Source organism: Chiloscyllium punctatum, chromosome 36 (genome assembly GCF_047496795.1).
Source record: "Chiloscyllium punctatum isolate Juve2018m chromosome 36, sChiPun1.3, whole genome shotgun sequence".
Classification (NCBI taxonomy): Eukaryota; Metazoa; Chordata; class Chondrichthyes; order Orectolobiformes; family Hemiscylliidae; genus Chiloscyllium; species Chiloscyllium punctatum.
The window spans coordinates 61,861,683-61,882,299 of NC_092774.1; the positions used below are offsets into that span (position 1 = coordinate 61,861,683).

General features: G+C 46.0%; 1 non-coding gene across 1 annotated transcript; it reads left to right on the forward strand.

Annotated features, from left to right (window-relative positions):
• Nucleotides 1–19,893: 19,893 nt before the first annotated feature.
• Nucleotides 19,894–19,965, forward strand: trnak-uuu (transfer RNA lysine (anticodon UUU)). Its single transcript has one exon. It is a non-coding gene; the product is annotated as a tRNA-Lys (tRNA).
• The last annotated feature ends 652 nt before the right edge of the window (nucleotides 19,966–20,617 follow it).

Below are 20,617 nucleotides of genomic sequence, written 5' to 3' on the forward strand. Positions count from 1 at the left end.
AAGGGAATGACCGTCTCCCAGAATAAAGTGCCTGGTTAGCTTTCCCACTTTACCCTCAACATGTCTGCAGCCTGGCTTCCAGCTCCATCTCTCTGAATAAATGTCCTCCAGGATGTGTTTGCCCTGGATCACAGCATCCAGAGCCTCCCACCTTCTGCAAATTGAAAGACAAGCCCCACCCTGCCCTCTCCAATGTGTGTTGTATAACTGATAGCCAAGTATGGAACCCATGAGGATGGCCTCAAAAGGGACCTTGGTTTCATGTCACACTACAAGTGACCCCACTCACACAGGCTTGTACCCCATTACTCACACACGTTACCAAGCATGGTCGAAAGCAAACACATGCTCTTATGCACAAACACACACGCTCTCATGCATGCACACACATCAGTTTATGGGGTGAAATTGTAATTGCAGAATTTTATTTGCAGATACATTATATTTTGCTCAAAATGCACACAATCTTCAGGCAGTCAATCCATGTGTCATGTGATAAATCCCTACTTTGGAAACAGAACCAATCTGACTCAAGGTTGGGTTGCAGACAGACTCTAACATGAGTGAATCAGAGGGTTTTCTTTCCCCAGAAAATGATTTCATCATTAGATTCTGAACTCCAGATTTCTGACTGAATTCCAATTCCGCCATCTGCTGTGGTGGGATTCAAACCCAGGAGTCCTGAGGAGTCCCCAGAACTGGATTGATAGTCCAGTCGATAATGGCACTCGGCCCTTGTTCGTTCAATCACCCTGTGATGGCACATGAACTCACTGGTGCCTCCGCAGGTTGGAGGAGGGGGTGATGCCCTTGCCGCACTGAGAGCAGGTGAGCATGCTGTGCCTGGTGTGGACCCGCTGGTGCGTCTGCAGGCTGGCAGAATTGATGAATCCCTTCCTGTGCTTGGAGCAGGTGATTAGCCATTCCCTGTTGTGGACTCGCTGGTAAACTTCTAAAATCTCAAGACATATAATCAAGAAAGCACCCACTCTATTCACTACTGCAGACTTACGGCAAGGTTACACGTTAAAAACTCTGCAGTAATCTGTTCCTGTGCTGTGAGCTCTCCTACACATGTTCCTCCAAGATCAGCTGTGAATTTTGCTGTTTGTTCATTTTTCCAAGATGTTCAGAGATATATGATTTCAAACAGCAAAGGCAGTAACTGCAGATTCACTGCTGTATCCGTTAGTAGTATACGTTTCTTTCTCTCTCTCTCTCTCTCTCCCTCTCTCTCTCTCTCCCTTACAGACCATGTGCTTGCTGCCTTTGGCTGTCTTTCTCCATTTTAAAATTGCTGTTGTCTTGATTTTTTTACTCTAAAGTTCCAAAACAATGCATCAGCATATAAAACATTAATTGCTGCTCCTGGAATTCAAGGAAATCACCTCCAACACTGAAAATACCTCAAAAAAGGAGCAGCTCTTACAGCCACAAATTTTCCAGTCCTCCATCTTGGATTAGTTCTTGGTGAACCTTCCCATCTCCCAGGTTACAGTTGTTCAAATAATTTGCTTTTCTATTTTTGCTAGAAAAGTGGATAACCTCACATTTATCCACACTAACTGCATCTGACATACATTTACCCACTCACTCAGACTGTCCAAATAACATTGTATCCTCCTCACAGCTCACCCTTCCACCCAGCTTCGTGTCATCTGCAATTTGTGACATATTCCAATTAGTTCCCTCATCTAAATCATTGACACATACTGTGAATACCTGGGGTCCTAGTCCCAATCCCTGCAGTTATAAAACATCAATCAGACTGACCATACAAAATAGCAGATATTAGCTTGACATTCACAACTGACGAAGACCTGATAAGCAATTATGAACCACTGAATTACTAAATCACAGAAGCAGGCCATTCAGCCCATCGTGTCCATGCAGCTCTCGAAATGAGCTTTCTGATGCTGTGCCATTTTCCTGACGTTTCCTTGGTAACTGGTACATTGCTTGTCATCAAATAATTTTCCAATGCTCTTAACTGAATCTGCTTCAACCACTGTTCCATGCGATGTCTTCCAGATCTATTTACTCACTGTGTGAAATTTCTTTCTCACATCACATTTTCTTCCTTGTAATGGATTTGAAATCTGCATTCTTATTCTCAATGCTTTTACCATGGTGAACAGTTTTTCACTGTCTTTTCTGGGTATGATATTTCTCATAATTTTCAAAACTTATTTTGAATCTGACTTCAGAGAGCAGTCCATGAGGCCAAGCCTCATCAACAACACAGAAACAACTGAGCATCTAAAGGGACGGCCCCTCAGTCATCACTGTGAGCCCCATAGCAACCATTGTTACCTGGGCGGCCATGCATTCCAAACCTGGTCTCTCAACATCACTAGTATTGGCCCACAGTTTGGAAAACTGTGATTCTCGCTACGACTATAAAAATGGATTTTTTTTAAAGCGGTTGTTGCTGAGAAGTTTAATCCTTTCTGTCCAGTAGGAAGTCAATGATGTGTTTGAATTTGAATGACTCAGTGAATCCCTTCCCACATGTGGAGCAAGTTGATCACCGCTCCCTGTGTGCCCGTGGAGATTACATTCCAGGTCAAACCGGGAATTGGATCTCTTCCTACAGCCTGAACATACCTCTCGTAACACTCCAGGGGGACTGTGCTTGTGTGGCACAGCTCAGTGCATTGGCTGGCTTAGTCCTGCTCCTCGGATGCTGCTGGCCTGCTGTGCTTTTCCAGCACCACTCTAATCTAGATTCTGGTTTCCAGCTTCTGCAGTCCCTGTTTTGACACAGTACATAAGGATGCCATTCCCACTTTCATGTCTATAATAGTTCCTGAAGCACCCACCTATTCTCCACCCCTATCCCCATCATCTTGCAACTGTCCAGCATCCTCGGGAGTGTAGTGGTTAGTATCCCCATCTGTGACTCAGGAGACTGGGGGTGCAATTCCCCAATGGGGAGGATTTGATATTTTTATGGATGTCTTATTGCACAGAGGTAGCGACCCTAACCTTGGATCGGGTTCAGGTCCTGCCTGCTCCAGAGTTCAAAAGTTCACAAATATCGGAGTAGAATTAGGCCACTTCAATGTTCCCCCATGAACTCACAGTTTTCATCTTCCAAGGTATCACACTTAGCTCAGCGACTCTGTTCCCATGAGCAAACCAACAGAAGCTTTTGCTGTCCTTTTTGATATTTGGTGCGAGGTCTCTTTTGTAAGTTAACTTACCTATTTTTATTTATAATTTTTAATCTCCCTTTGTTTATGTTTGAAGCTTTCCTAATGTTTGACCCTTCCAGAGGTCCAGAGTAACATTTCACAACAGGCTGAAAAGTTAAAAAAAACACTACGTTGAAACTTTTTGAAATAGCCCCTTTCTGGAGGCTGGGGGCCGGCAAAACGATCGCCCCGCCCCCATTGTCACCGATTGTTTGGTGGCCTCCCCAACCACGCCCCCTCAACCCAGGAGACGTCACCGACCTGGGCCCCGCCCCTTGTGAGCTGGCGCATGTGCAGTGCAGGTCCTGCAGCAGGACTGAGGCAGTGTTACTGAGTGTGGGAGCAGAATGGTGCCGGTGGCTGAAGTAATAAGAACCGCTGGGAAAGCCGAGCAGGTCCGGCAGCTCGTGCCGAGAGAAATCATTTCGGGTCCCGGTGATCCTCCTTCAGAACAGGACCAGGTTTCAGAAACATCCCGGGGAGGTCGCCAGGCCCGAGCGGCAAGACCTGGCTCCTGCCCCCGGGGAGAGGAGACAGTGAGACAGGGTAGGATTGGGAACCGCGGGAGGAGGGAGACTGGGGAGTTTATAAACTCCTAGGGGGAGGACTGAGGCCTCCAATAAAATCACCACAGGCCCAGTGTTTACTTCACCGGCGAAGGCGCTCTCGGGTTGCCCGGGCAACCGGCCGCCATCTTTGTGAGGGTCAGGCGCATGTTGTCTTGGGGCGGGGAGCGCGGGCGGCCATCTTGGTGAGGGCACCATCAACTGTCATTTCTGGGAGAGAATTCCAACCTCGTGGTAATTCCCCAGACTGTCCAGTGATGTGCAGGTTAGGGGGGGTTCAGCCATGCTAAATTACTGATAATGCCCAAGGATGTTCTTGTTAGTGTATGCTGACCATGCTAATTTACCCCCAGTGTCCAGAGATGTGCAGGTTAGAGTGGATTGGCCGAGGTAAGTTTATCCATAGTGTCCGGGGTTCTGCAGGTTAGGGTGAAGGTCTGGACCCCCTCAATCGGCTCTCTCGATCAGAGATCGGTCAAAAGAATCACTAGGAGTACGGTCTGTTTAAAGCAAGGTTATCAGCTTAATGACATAAGGCAGCCTAGCACAGATTTGTCCAGCAACACAGGTTAAAAGCTTCTGTGTTCGTGGCCTTGCTTTACTAAACTGCCTTGCTTTATTAAACTGATAACTTTGATTTGTACAGTCCGCATTCCGTTCGTTCTTTGACCGATCTCGAGATGGAGGTGTCCTGCCTGGGATCCAGATCTTCAAGGGTGGATTGGCCATACTAAATTCCCTCCATAGAGTCCAGGGATGTGTAAGTTCGGTGTATTACTCTGGGATAAATGTAGGGCAATAAGGGGAGGGATATGGGTGAATTTCCATTCAGAACGTTGGTTTGGACTTGTTGGGCCGAGTGGCCTGCTTCCACACTGTGAGGATTCTTTGAAGGGAAGGGATTTTTGCAAACTGCTCTCCTTCCATCTGCTGCAGAGTTCTGCTGTCGGCCTGTCCCCGCTCCCTGCCCCATTTTTGACATCACAACGTGGAAGTGGCCGTATCAGTTTCAATGTGAAACACCCTCCTCTAGGCAACTCCTCATCCTGGGAGGGAGTGAGGGAGGGGGTAATCTGTTCACTTGTAGCAACTGGAGTGAATTCAAGGAGGGAATCTACTCTGCCAACTCAGGTATGTGTCTTAATTACCTGGGTGAGGAGGGACGGATGATAGCAGTTGGGGAGGGTGAGATACGTTATTTTTATTTTTAAAATGCATCTGATTCCCACAAATAAATGCATCAGGTTCAAGTACAGCACGTGCAATGATCCACATTGCAGCTTCAAGCTGGCTGCAACAGTTTTACATCCTCTGTTCTTGCTCCGTGTTGGCTGCAGCACATTTGGTTTCCTTCCCTCATCTCTTCTTTCTGCACCCCCCACCCCACCCCGCCCCCCACCGAAGTGTTGATGCTTCCAAACTGACACTCAAAAGTTCAGGCTATACTTCCATTCTTTCCCAGTTTTCAAAACCCACAAATTACTACTTTCCCAATCCTCTGATTATCAGAGTTGGGAGGTTATGTTGTGGCTGTACAGGACATTGGTTCGGCCACTTTTGCTCTCGCTCCAATCAAAAGGACGTTGTGAAACTCGAAAGCGTACAGAAAAGATTTACAAGGATGCTGCCAGTGTTGGAGGGTTTGAGCTGAATTGTTTTGGGCTGTTTTTCCCGAGTGTGGCAAAGGCCTTTGTATACATTTATAAAATCATGAAAGGCGTGGATTGGGTAAATAGACAAGATATTGTCCCCTGGGTTTGGGGGTGTCCAGAACTAAAGTATAATAGCTTTAGGGTGAGGTGGATGAGCAAAGACTTAAAAGAAACCTAAGGGCAACTTTTTAACTCAGAGGTTAGTGAGCGTAAAGAATGAGCTGCCAGAGGAAATGGTGGAGGCTGGTACAATTACAGTATGTGAATGGCATCTGGATGGTTTCTGAATAGGAAGGGATCAGAGGGGTATGGGCCATGTGCTGGCATGTGGGACTAGATTAATTTAGAATATCTAGTCAACATCAATGAATTACGACCATAAGACACAGAAGTGGAAGTAAGGCCATTCAGCCCATTGAGTCCATTCTGTCATTTAATCATGGCTGATGGACATTTCAGCTCCATTTAGCCACACTCTCCCCGTAGCCCTTAATTGCATAATCAAGAATTTATCAATCTCTGCCTTGAAGACATTTAATGTCCTGGCCTCCACTGCGCTCCATGGCAATGAATTCCACAGGCCCACACTCTCTGGCTGAAGAAATGTCTCCTCATTTCTGTTTTAAATTGACCCCCTCTAATTATCAGGCTGTGTCCCTGGTTCCTAGTCTCCTCCGACAAAGACGTGAACAGCAAACACAAAATAGCAAAGAGTGGGAAACAACAGTGTAGTCATAATGTCACAGGATGAATAATCCAGGGAACATGAGTTCAAATCCCACCACAGCAAGAGGTAAGATGTGAATAATTCAAATCATAAATGGGGAACACAAAGTTAGTCTCAGTATGATACCGATGGCACTGACGTCAATTGTCATAAAAACCCATGTTCACCAATGTCCTTTCAGGAGGGAAACTGCCATCCTTGCATGGTCAGTCTTACATGTGACTCCAGACCAACAGCAATGTGGCTGAGTCTTAAATTGCCCTCTGAATTGGCACAAGCAAGACACCTTGCACTTAGGGATGGATAACAAACATCAACCTTATGGAAGTGTCATAACAGAAATTGCTGGAGAAACTCAGCCAGTCTGGCAACACCGGTGGAGAGAGAAAGAAAGAAACAGAGTCAATGTCCTGGCCTGAGTCCAGAACAGCTGTGAAGAAGGGTCACAGCACTTGAAATGCTAACTCTGCTTCTCTCTCCACATGTGCTGCCAGTCCTGTTGAGTTTCTCCAGCATTTGATGCATTTTTGTGTTTCAGATCTCCAGCATCTGCAGTTCTTCATTACACTGACTTAGGGAAGCTCAAATCCCATAAAACGGGATAGCAGAAGGGCTGGAATTACTCAGCAAGTCTGGCACCAGCTTTGGAGATAGAAACAGTTCATACTTCGGGTCATTGAATGATCTTACATCAGGGACAAACTTTTGTGGAAGCTGCAAGAGTAAAAGGCACTGGATTAACTACAACATCTGGGAGAACTCTCTCAGCCATGGGGGTCAGGCTGACTCAGCATTCTGGTCCTGCTCATTACCTGTTAAATTCTCCATTTGTTTTTCTTGTTATATTTCTACATGGTTGACACATTCCTATGTTTTAATATGAAATTCCAGCAGACAGGAATTTTCCATGTAAGCAATCATACATTAGAGGGTTTGGAACGTGAATGTAACTTTTAAACAGAAAGTATTTATTCAAGCATGGGGTGTGGGCATCGCTGGCAATGCCAGCATTTATACCCATCCTTAACCACCCTGTGGTTGGTTGGAAAAGTGCATGAAGATGTCTGAGATTGTCTTGATCGGCACAGCAATCTCAAAGATGGGTGTGCTCAGGTAGAAGTACCGTCCACTCCCACAGCCAAGTCTGCATTCACTTCAATTATAGATGCCATCTAAACCTCCCAGGACAAGAACAGCATGGGATGACAATCAGAATAAAGCTTCCTCTACACTTAAAATTCAAGTGAAGCTACCTCAACACTGTCCCCAACAAACACTGCCAAGACAGAAACAGCATTGGGTTAGATACAGAGTAAAACCTCCTCTACACTTCCCCATTCGTACAGTCCCAGGTCAATGACAGCAGAGGGTTAAATAAACAGTAGAGATTCTTCCATTCTGACTGAAACTTAGTCTGTTCTACACCAATCCTCAAGGAAAATTCAGAACTGAGATTATTATTTGGGACTGAATTCACACATCCCAATGGGAATGACAGCAACAGAAAATCATGTAGTGAAACACAGATAAAACACACACAATGTACAACAAAACTAGACTGTTGTTGGAATCAAAGACATTTAAATGACAGGAGAAATAGTCCCTGCAGTGATCCGACTGTGAGCTGAACAACATTCTCATGTGAATAATATTCTCTGGGAATGCAATGTCCACCTCACTGCTGCCTATTCCGTTCCTCTGCTCTCGTTCAGGGCTGAGTTGCGGCTGACCACATTGTGGCGTGGGGGTCAAGAGGTTAGACTGTTCAGGTCAACTCAGATTGAGGGCATCCTTTGTCATGCCAGTGAGGTCGAGGGTCGCTCATTTACTCAACTTATAATCGGGGACAAGGGGATGTCAGGCTGGGCTTGTATCAGTTTGAGTTTAGAAGAAACAGATGATCCGATGGAGCTGTATAACATCTGGAGAGGACTTAATGTAAATGTAATGTCAACTCAATTCTAGCCAGAGACTAGTCTCTCATTTAAGAGAGGAGAGTTTTGTTTTTCTCTCAAGTGTTCTCGAGTCTTTGAAATTCACTTTTTAAGATAGCAGCATGTGGTGGTGTCACGGTGGTTAGCACTGCTGCCTCACGGCATCAGTGACCTGGATTTGATCCCACCTTCGGGCCGACTGTCTGTGTAGAGTTTGCACATTCTCCCCTTGTGTCTGCGTGGGCTTCCTGTGGTGCTCTGGCCTCCTCCCACATTCCAAAGGATGTGCAGGTGAGGGTGCATTGACCATAGGAGATGCAGGATTACAGGGATAGGGTAACGAACTGGGTCTGGGTAGGACGGTCAGTCAATGTTGACTCGATGGGCTGAATGACCTACTTGCACGCAATTGGCCTATATCAATCAATAGTATGCACTTGCTTTATGGTTACCGACATCAAATTACATGAGTGGTTTTGGTTATTTCATCTCTTATTATCGTATGCAACCAACTACAGCATCTAGAAACTTGGTTAATTACTATATCCAATATCTGCAGAGTACTTTTTTCTTTTTGTCACGACCATTATCTTGAACTCTGACGTGTGACCTCTTCATTGCTGTCAAAGTTCCTTATTTATCCCGACATTGTCATGGTTTTACTTTGTCGAATGTCTTCCTGGCTTTTGCAGTTAAGACCCTATATTCTGCCCTCGTCAACATTTCCCCTTACAATTCTCTACTAAGGATTTCATGAAAAACCTCAGAGTGTGGTGAGACTGCGGAACTCACTACCATAGTGAATAGTTGGGGTGGAAGACACTACAACTAAGGGTAAGCAAGCCAATACAAATGAATGTCACTGTCACTAGATTCACAACACAGTGAAATTAAAACATGCAATGTCCCACAATTTCTCAACTGTTCCGAACCAGACTTGATGAGGAACAGATCTTGCACATCAACATTATAATTTAAACAAAAACCAACAATTATAAATATGGCAAATTTTCCAGAGCAAAGTTAAAGAAGATAATCTAATTAATAGCAATTATTTAAACCCTTTGAACAAGTCCCCCACCATCTCAGAGACTGAAACCTAAGCGGCAAATTAAGAAAGAATTTTTTTAAAACTTACCAATTCAAGCAAACAGTTTCCAAAAATGGATTGCCAAGCCTTTGTGCAATCCTTGGACTATGACTGTTTCACAGACACGTAACTGTAAATCTGATTTAAAAGTCACTGCTGAATGTGAATAGACACCCAAAGTATTCAGCCATTTTTTACAGGCTGGGACTCATTCCCAGAAAGAGTCAACAATTCTTTACCTGGACAATAGAATCTAGAGAGAACAGCTCCTGGGCTCAACAAGCAGCAACGCACAATGGAAGCAGTTGGTGGCGGGGCAAGGGATTAAAACAAAAAAACCCACTGACTCTCCCAGTGCACACACACTGTCAGAATACACAGGGGCTCAGTCCTGGGAATGCCCCACAGCAGTTTCCTGAAGTAAACCACACTTGATGAACAGATCTTGCACACCAGAATGAGAATTTAAACTAAAACAAACAATTACGAATACTGCAAATTTACGAGGGCAAAGTTAAACAAGATAATCCAGTAAATAGCAAGGATTTCATCCCTTTGTTCATGTCCTCCACCATCCCATAGACAGAAACTTAAGGGGTAAATAAAGGAAGAGAATTTTTAAAATTGTCAATTCAAGCAAACAGTTTCCAACAATCGATTGCCAAGCCGTTGGGCAATCCTTCGATGATGAGTTGTTCACAGGCACATAACCGTAAATTTAATTTCTAGGTCACGGTTGAATGCGAATGGACACCCTGAAGTATTCAGCTATTTCTTACAGACTTGAGCTCGTACCCAGACAGAGTCAATAATTTTTTAACTGGACAAGAAAAAACTAAAGAGAACAGCTATTGGTATCACCGAGCAGCAGCGCCCACTGGAATCAAAGTTGCAGGGGTGAGGAGCACGACGGCATAAAACAAAAAAATCCGACCGACACTCCCAGGATAAGCACTGTCAGAATGTGCAGGGGTTCAGTCCTCTCAGTGACCCACAACAGTTACACAAGCAGAATCAGATTGTTGGGAGCACTGGTGCGCCCGCTGGCGCTTCTGCAAGGTGCAGAATGATGAGATCCTCCGCTTCCACTCGGGGCAGGTGAACGGCCTCTCCCCGGTATGGCCCCACCTGTGCCTCAGCAGGTGGGAGGAATTGCTGAAGGCCTTCCCACACTCTTGGCAGGAGAAGAGCCTCTCCCCCGCATGGACCCGAAGGTGGGATGCCTGGGTAAAGCCCTTCCCACACTTGAGGCAGGAGAACGGGCTCTCCCCGGTGTGGACCCGCTGGTGCCTCAGCAGGGCAGAGGTATCATTGAAGGCCTTCCCGTACTTGGAGCAGCTGAAGGGCTTCTCCAATATGTGGACCCGGTGGTGGATCAGTCGGATGGAGGAAATAGCTGGAGGCCTTCCCGCATTCGGGGCAGGAGAATGGCCTCTCGCCTGTGTGGACCCCCTGGTGCCTCTGCAGAAAGTAGGAACTGCTGAAGGTCTTCCCGCACTCAGAGCAGGAGAACAGTCTCACCCTGGTGTTACTGCGCCCATGAGTCTCCAGGTCAGATGGGAAACGGAAGCCTTTCCCACAGTCGCCACATTGTCATGGTTTCTCCACGGGACGGGATTCCTTGGGTTTCTCCATGACCGAAGCTTCAGCTGCACACAAACGCGTGTACAGCACCTCCCTGCCGTGAATTCCTTTTCCCAGTCTGTATAACATTTACTGGCTCCACAATCAGAGTGCTGCAACAGTCGGGTCTCTCTTCCAGTCTCACTGATGCTGAAAACGTACTGAAAGAGGAACCAAAAAGCTTGGTTCCTTCTCACAGAATCATCGTCGAAAATTGTTAAAGTCCCGATGGATTCAGTGACTGCCAGACATTGACGTGAAATTGAGGACTGCAAATGCTGGAGAGTCAGAGTCAAAGCACAGCAGATCAGGCAGCATCTGAGGAGCAGCAGAGTCAATGTTTCAGGCAAAGCTCTTCATGTATTGATATTGAAACGTCCGTCTTCAGATCTTCAAATAATCTGTAAAAAGAGATTACAAAAGTCATTGCTGTCAGTCCAGGTTAGAAATTCCAAACAAGCAATTCTACTTTCTGCAGAACATTCTTTTCTTTTTCTACAAAATTGAAAGCACCATCCCACCCCCTCTCACCCCTCTATTCTCACTCCGCTCAAACTAATCCTCCCGACGGTACTGATACAGGATCTTACAGAGACCGAAAAGTGAAAACATCAAGATAGACACCTCTGAATTTTGGATACCTCCACCAGAAAGATAGTATCTTTCACGGCATCTAGGAGTGAGTAAGTCTGATTTTGGGAAGCAAAAAAAAGTGTCAATTCAGGATGAACCTTCAATGCAGCTTCTTGAGAAACAACCAGACACGAAATGGTTAACATCTGGTGAGGTGGAAGTGGGGAGGTGGAGGAAATGTGATATCAAGGCATTGGCACCGACACCAGACAGAAACTGAACATACAGGTAGGGCAAACATTACAGGCAAGCCAGAGTCACAGAGATACACAGCACAGAGACAGGTCCTTCAGTCCAACTCATCCTCTCCGACCAGATACCCTACATTAATCTCGTCTCATTTACCAGCACTTGGCCCATATCCCACTGAACTCGTCCTATTCATATACCCATCCAGATGCCTTTTAAATGTTATAATTGGACCTCCATCCATCACTTCCTCCGGCAGATCATTCCTTACACTTGCTTGCCTCACCTCAAACATATTATACTCCTGTTCTGGACTTCTCCCATCCCACGGAAATGACCTTGTGTATTTACCCTGTCCATGCCTCGCATGACTCTCGAAACGCCTGTAAGATCACCTCTCAGTCTCTGGTGTACCGGGGAAAATGGCTCAAGCAATGCACTGCGTTTACTTTTAGCTTCACACTCACAGAACCTTACTCCCGTGTAAAACATTGTTTCCCTCCCGACACTGTCCATGGGAAAAACGAAGAGTGCTGAGACTCTGGAGTTTGGGGAATGCCACGTAGAATTCCTGCAATGTGGAAACACGCCATTCAGCCCAATAAGTCCACACCGACCATCCAAAGCGTAACCCATGTGGACACATTCCCCTATCCCATTCCACTATAATTACAGCACACGATGGACCCATTTAGTATGGACACTTCTCCCGAAACTGCACACCTTTAGATGTTGGGAGGAAACCAGAGCACCTGGAGGAAACCCAGCACACACGGCAGGGAGAATGGGCAAACTCCACACAGACAGTTGCCCCAAGGCTGGAATCGAAAACGGATCCCTGGCGCTGTAAGGCAGCAGAGCGAACCACTGATCCATCGTGCTGCCCATGTGTGCAGAAAGAGGTGGGGGCTGGGAACTTGGTTAATTGTACCACACAGTAGATTGTTGAGTAAGGTTAAATCTCACGGGATGCAGGGAGAGCTAACCAACTGGGCACAAAATTTAGAAGCGCGTTGTTGGAGATGCTGGAATCCTTCCTGAAAACAACAAATGCTGGAGATCACAGTGGGTCAGACAGCGCTGTGCTACTCTATGACTGGACAGTGTGGATGTGGAGATGATGTTTCCACTAGGAGAAGGGTTGAGGATGCCAAGTTATTGAGGGCATTTAAGACAGAGATAGGTTCTTGATCAATAAGGGGTCAAGGGTTATGAGGAGAGGGCAGCAGAATGGGATAGAGAAACATGTCAGCCATGATCGACTGGTGGAGCAGACTCGATGGGCCAAATGGCCTCATCCTCCTCCTGTGTATTGTGGTCTTAAAGCTGGGCAGATGACTTAAGGTGTTCTCACAAACTATTTCAGAATCCTGAAGAGGGGTTGTTGGACTCGAAACTTTAACTCTGCTTTCTCTCCACAGATGCTTCCAGTCCTGCTGAGTTTTTCCAGTGTTCTCAGTTTATGTTTCAGATTTCCAGCATCCACAGTTCTTTGTCTTCTTCATCAAATTCATTTCTTGCCCTTCCCAAGTGTCTGGAACTTCATCTCCCTGATCTACAAACTATTCACTTACCCTAGAAATGACCAAACCTCCTTATCAAAGTAGATCCGTTTGTTGCAAAATGATTGTTCAATTCTGTGACCAAAATTATTGCATTCGTAATTACTTACACCAGGGACTCACAATATCTCAGGCCAGAACACAGCTAGATTGTTTCAGACAGTACATTTATGTAATTTGATACAATTCCCTATTCCCGACTTTACCAGCGTGTTGCAGGGAATGGAGGGTTTGAGTTAAGAAGAAGCTGGGACATTTTTCCAATGGAGCCGAGGAAGTTGACAGTTAACCTTATAGAGATTTTAAAATCAGAAGGGGTATAGATAAGGTGTCATTCCCAGGAGGCTCAGAATATTTTATTGCTCCAGAAGGTGTAAAAGGGGGTCAAAGCTTCAACAGAAATCGAGCAGAGCTGAGAACAGACAACATTTAACTCTGTGGGAACAGGGAGATTAGAGGACAGAGAATTCAGGACCTGAAATCCGAGCTGACACCAGACTACCATGCTATCAGTGCTTTGATTAGCAGTGCCCACCCTCTACCTTTACTGAGCCTCTCACTCGACTTGAATGCCACGTATCCCCTCGATATTCCGGATCCAATCCTTGTCATTCTGAAACCATATCTCTGTAAGGAGTCTCAGATCATAATTATTCTCTACAATGTGTGCAGTCAATTAATTCGCTTTTGTTACAATGCAGCACACATTCACATACTGAGCTTTTAGTCTTATTTTTTGTGATGGTTAGAATCCAGTTTTGATTGCTCGTACATTTATTCTCCTTGTCCCTTTCTATCATTCTCTGGTGTTTGGTTTCCACATCACTACATTGCTCACTGGCCTTGATTTGGATTGGCCATGCTAAATTGCCCAGTGTCCAGGGATGTGCAGGTTAGGTGGGTTGGCCATGGGAAATGCAGGGTTATCGTTTCAAAGTAATAGAAGGAGTAGGCCATTTGGCCCATCGACCCTGCTCCGCCATTCATTAAAATCATGGCGGATCGATCAATCATCTCAGCTCCTCCTAATTGCATTATCCCAACTTCCCTTAATTCCCTTACCACGCAAAAAAAACCATCCAACAGTGTCTTAATGAAGCTGCCTCTACTGCTTCCTTGAGCACAGAATTCCATTAATTTACCATTAACCACATTTGTCCTGTCCTGAGTTGCCTCATCAAAATGCAAAAGCTCATATTTGTCTAAATTAAACTCCATCCACTACTCCTTGGCTCATCGGCTCATCTGATCAATTATAATTTATATTAAACTTTCTTTCCTACTTTATTCCCTCAAAGCTGAAAATCTCCATCCCACACTCTCACCCTCCATTCTCACTTTGTTGAATCTAATCACGGATGTCCTCATCCTGAAGGGTTTGGTTCATGCTGATTAACAGGCCCACATTCAAGGGGGATCTAACTGAACCGTACAGAACAGTGAACGGCCTGGACAGAGTGGACATTGGGAAGATGTTTTCATTGGGAGGAGAGACTAATACCCATGGGCATAGCATAAGCATAAAGGGAGAATGGAGATTAGGAGAAATTTCTTTAGCCAGAGAGTGGTGAATCTATGGAATTCATTGTCACAGAAAACTGTGGAGGCCAGGTCACTGAGTATGTTGGACATTGAGATAGAGATGTACAGCACAGAAACAGACTGTATGGTCCAACTTGTCCATGCCGACCAACTATCCCAACACAATCTAGTCCCACCTGACAGCACACTGCCCCATATCCCTCCAAACCCTTCCTATTCATACACCTACCCAAATGCCTTTTAAATGTTGCAATCGTACTAGCCTTCACCACTTCCTCTGGCAGATCATTCAATAAACGTACCATCCTCTGCGTGAAAAAGTTGCCCCTTAGATCTCTTTTGTATCTTTCCCCTCTAACGCGAAACCCATGCCCTCTCGGTCTGGACTCACCCACCCCAGGAAAAGACTTTGTCTATTTATCCTATCCATGCCCCTCATGATTTTATACATGTACAGTTACAACGTTTAAAAGACATTTGGATAAGTACATGAATACGAAAGTTTCGAAGGTTTATGGGCCAAACACTGGTAGGTGGGCCGAGTTTAGTTTGAGAACATACTCAGCACGGACTAGTTGGATGAAGGTTGTGTTCAGTGCTGTCAGACTCTGTGAATGACCTGTACTGGTCTTAAAACCATTTTCTTACCTCCCCCCATAAGCATCCACTTCTTTGTTGTTCAAAACTCAGATGAACTTAGCCTTGAATAAGTTCAATGACCCCACTTCTGAACTTAATTCCTCTTCGTAATATACCACTTGCCTTGCTCATTGCCTGCTGCATCTGCCCGACAACTGGCATTGACTGGTGTGGAGGGACTCTGAGACCCCTTAGTACATCCAGACATCATTCCTGATGAAGGGCGTGTGCCCGAAACGTTCCCTGTCCTTCTCCTCAGATGCTGCCTGACCTGTTGTGCTTTTCCAGTGCCACATTTTTCGACTTTCACCTCTCGTCCTCACTTTCTCCACATTCCAATATATCACCATTTAAACAATGCACTGCATTTTTTTTAAACAGCAATGGCTATAACTTCACATTGCGGCACTGCACTTGCCATGTGTTTGCCAATTGAGACACAGACCTGGACCAACTTCGGGAAGAGGCAAAACACTGAGTTCTGAACAAAAACCGTAGCACACTCAAAACGCCGGCTCTGTTTACCTTTCCACTGATGCTACTCGACCCGTTGGCTTTGTGCAGTATTCGCTGTGTTTGTTTGACACAAATGCTGCTTTCCATTAAAGAACTTCAATCCCTGTCCTCTGGTAACTGACCCTAGTCAGTGGCAATAGGTTCTTCTGATCATTATGGTAAAAACAATGACTGCAGATGCTGAAAACTAAATACTGGATTAGTGATGCTGGAAGAGCACAGCAGTTCAGGCAGCATCCAACGAGCAGCGAAATCGACGTTTCGGGCAAAAGCCCTTCATCAGGAATAAAGGCAGTGAGCCTGAAGCATGGAGAGATAAGCTAGAGGATGGTGGGGGTGGGGAGAGAGTAGCATAGAGTACAATGGGTGAGTGGGGGAGGAGATGAAGGTGACAGATCAAGGAGGAGAGGGTGGAGTGGATAGGTGGAAAAGAAGATAGGCAGGTCGGACAAGTCAAGGAGACAGTAACTGAGCTGGAAGTTTGAAACTAGGCAATTGTGGCTGTGGTACCGAGTTTGTTTCACAACATAGTTGAAGAGCTTCAGAGCAGAGGAAATGACCTGGGAGTTGCAGTGGGAGAGGGACTCCCTGAGATTCTTGTAGAGAAAGGAAGAAAACTTCTTCAAGGCAGGCATCCTTGCAAAAGGATTCGCAGTAGGGTTAAAATCAACAAGGTAAAAACAATGACTGCAGATGCTGAAAACCAAATACTGGATTAGTGGTGCTGGAAGAGCACAGCAGTTCAGGCAGCATCCAACGAGCAGCGAAAATACCACGTCTTCTCCCATCATTGACAAGAACCCCTGGAAATCTCCAGTTAACCTTCTTTGCTCCAAAGAGAACATTCCCAAACTTGGGAATGTCTCCACAAAATGGAAATTGCTCATCCCTGCACATGATGCATGTGTTACAATGGGGAAGAGGTTTTGGCAAAATATTGTCAGTTAGCAGGTGGAACAATGTTCAGGAAGTAAAACACAAATCCCAGTCTCCAGCTTTGTGAATCTTTCGAAACTCTTTGGGAAGTGGAATTAGAGGAGAATGAAGGATGAACTGTCCGACTGAGCAGAGACAGTCCAGACACCGTCCCCTTGTTTCAGAGGCTGATTGACTCTGATATTCTCGGGACATGAACTGACCCGAGACATTGAAAAAATTCTCTGCACATCAGGAATTCAAACCCATTCTCGGCTTGGGGCCAATGAGAAAATTCGGGAAGAGGCTAAACACTGAAAGGCTCGGAGGGCGATGGCCCCGGTGTCGGAGAGTTCGTTCCTCGTGACATGGATGTGCCTGCAGATGGTGGGATCAGACTGTCCCCATGTCTCCATAATGAATGTCCAAGGCTTTATTATGGAAAAGTAAAACTGATAGAAGACAATGGTAATTTTGGGCGGGGCAGGTTGAATTATGAATTGAATAGTAGGTTCCTCAAAGACACTTTGCCGGCCGCGGTGGGACCTGTCTCTGTGGCGCAATTGGTCAGCGCGTTCAGCTGTTAACCGTTAAGGTTGGTGGTTCGAGACCACCCAGGGACGGAGTGTTTCTTGTTCTCGCTCCTAACGCTTTCTTGGCTGCGAAACTGCACGTTTTTCATGGTTTCAGGAAAATGTTTCCCAAACGGAAATCTTCTCCACTGAGGCAGGACAAAGGGGTTTCTGAATTTATTGAATTTCTAACGTAAAGGACTGCGGATGCTGAGAATCCGAGACAGAAAGAGAAACTGCTGGAAAAACTCAGCAGGTTTGGCTGTACTTGGATGAGGAAATAAACGAGTTCTGAAATGTTGTCTCTGATTCTCTTTCCACAGATGCTGCCTGACCTGCTGAGGTGCTCCTGCAATTTCTGTTTTTGACTGAACGTCCATTTCATCTTTCGGGATGAAACACCCAGACTCGCCATTTGCAGATATTTCGAATCTGTGAAGTGATTGGATTCAAACAAACTCAGCAATGATTCACTCTTTCTCAGCTCCACAGGCAGACAGACCTGGGAAAAGAAGCTGTCAGTGTGGTTCTGTATTGGTGGGCCGAGTGGTGAATGCGATGGACATGAAATCCATTGCGGTTCCCCCACGCAGGTGTGATCCCTGCCGACTACAGTTGAGAAACGACATCAAAAGAAAAGGGAGATTGCTCGACGGGTTTTTTTAAATGCAATCAGTGGACGGGTTGAAATATTTCAATCACATTGGGACTGGTCGGGAATCTGTAGCCCACTGCCTGTCAGGGTGGAACAAGCAGATACCCACAGAGCTGCTTTTGAGGCGATGAGCCAAGAGTTTGGAAGTGACACTAGAATAGTGAGGGGCGTGAAGTCGCGACCGAAATAAAGCAGGCACCTGAGGACAAAGGTGTTTTATTTGCCAGTGAAAGATACTGCTTCACAAAGTTGGGACTATGGAAGGGAAACAGTGACGGTGATTATCTTTGGTTGTTCACCTTGTGAATGTTCCCATTGCTGCGCATGTCCGTCTTAACGTCAGAACTCTGCAGCATGGCGGTGTCAGATCCGCACAGTGCCAGGGGCGCAATGGATGATGCATCTGACTCCACCTACCTCTTTGAAATGCAGCTCAAAGCTTCTTCACACACCCCAAATAATCTTTCTCATTGTCCTGAAGCGGGGATAAGGTTTGAATTCCCGATCTCCAGGAACGAGACTCTTTTCACTGTCTCGCGTCAGTAAATGTCCCTGAGAACATCAGAGTCAAGTCACAGCGCTGTCAGAGGAGGGGAAGCTGAAATAGCCCCACACGCTGCTCATGGGAACATTTCACTTTTCCCAACTCACCGCCCCAACCACTGCGGCTCCTGGGAGTGGAGAGGGAACAAACACCAAAACCCAGTCTCAGCTTTGTAAGTCTTCAGGAAATAAGAAAACTGTTCATCCCTTCGGGTCTTCCATCCTGGGCTGACAGCGTTGATTTTAAATGGCTGTCCAGTCAGTGCCGATTCGTTTTGGCTGAAAAAAATCTTCCTTATCTCATCCCAGCATTTCTTGCCACAGAGACCTGTGTGGCAGAGTTCATGTATATATTTCCTTGTATGGTATTTTGTAAATAACATTCGTTTGCGGGTTGTTTGTATCGGGTATTTCAGGTTCATTAGCCGCTGTTTAAGTGTGTTGGTAGGTTTGTGGGCAACCATGATGCTGAGAGGGTTGATTTGTCTGGACATCATTTCCCAGATGTCTTTAATGTAAAGTAATGTGCTAGGGTTTCTGTAGACGTTGTGTCTGCTTGTGTCAGTTTGTTGATGTGAAATCGGCACACTGGGTTTATTGGGTAGGCAAAAGTGACGACTGTAGATGCTGGAAACCAGAGTTTAGATCTTAGTGGTTCTGGAAAAGCACAACAGGTCAGACAGCTTCCGAGGAGCAGGAAAATCGACGTTTCGGGCAAAAGCCCTTCATCAGGAATAGAGGCAGGACGCTTCCAGGGGTGGCGAGATAAATTGGGGGGTGCTGGGCCAAAGGTAGCAAAGAGTACAATAGGTGAATGGGGGTGGGGATGGAGGTGACAGGTCAGAGAGGAGGGTGGAGCGGATAGGTCGGAAGGGAGATTGACAGGTCCTGAGGACAGCGCTGAGCTGGAAGGTTGGAACTCAGGTAAGGTGGGGGGAGGGGAAATGAGGAAACTGGTGCAGTCCACATCGATGTCCTGGGGTTGAATGTAGCCGAGGCTGAAGTTGGGGCGTTCTTACCCCAGACATCGGGTGGGGAGGGAGGGACGATGGAGGAGGCCCAGGTCCTGCATGTCCCTGGCAGAGTGGGAGGGGAGATTGAAATGTTGGGCCACAGGGCGATGGGGTTGATTATTGCGGGTGTCCTGGAGATGTTCCCTCAAACGCTGTGACTTGACTCTGCGACGGGGCTCCAGTCTCCCCAATGTAGAGGAGACCGCATCGGGAGCAATGGATACAAGAAACAACTTTGGTGGAAGCCTTCTAAATACCGTGACCCGGGTTCGATTTCCGGGCAGGGAAGCAATTTTCAGTAGAGCTGTCAAACTTCGCTGCCGTCTCCCTGGTGGTCTAGTGGTTAGGATTCGGCGCTTTTACCGCTGCGGCCCGGGTTCGATTCCCGGTCAGGGAAGCAATTTGCAGTGTGTTTTTTTGGCTCCCCATTCTCCTTAAATGCGCTGTAGAGTTACTTTTTGGTCTTCGTAGTCACTGGGTGGCTGCACTGTGTTGTGGTTCGTTGAAATAGTGTCCTCGTTCAGATTTGTTTGTATGTGTCGGGATGATTACTTCTGTAGCTGAGTACTTGGCTCGCGTGTGTTGCTTTCCTGCAGAGGCTGTTTTGAATTTACCATTGACTGTTCGCTCTACTGTGACATCGAGAAATGGCACTTTGTTGTTGTTCTCCTCTTTTGTGAATTTTATGCCAGGAAGGAGATTGTTGATGGTGTTGTAGGTTTCCTCTAATTTGTTTCATTTTTTGATGACAGAAGTGTTTCATGGGCGTTTCGTTGATTTGTTTGTAGGGCTTGTTACTGAATATGAAGTGGGTGGTAAGGCACAGTTCCACGAGGTTGACAGTGTTATCTTTGCTGCTGAAGTTGGTTCTGTGATTTCGTCTTTAGTTCTTCGAGTAGTGTCTTCAGTTTTCTTTGGCCACGTTGATGTTAATGGATGTGAACAGGGCTGTTATGTCAAAGGACAACATTATTCCATCCTCTTCTATCTTCGTGTCTTTGGTGTTTAGGAATTCTTGGATGGAGTAAATGGAGTGGCGTGAATCTTCG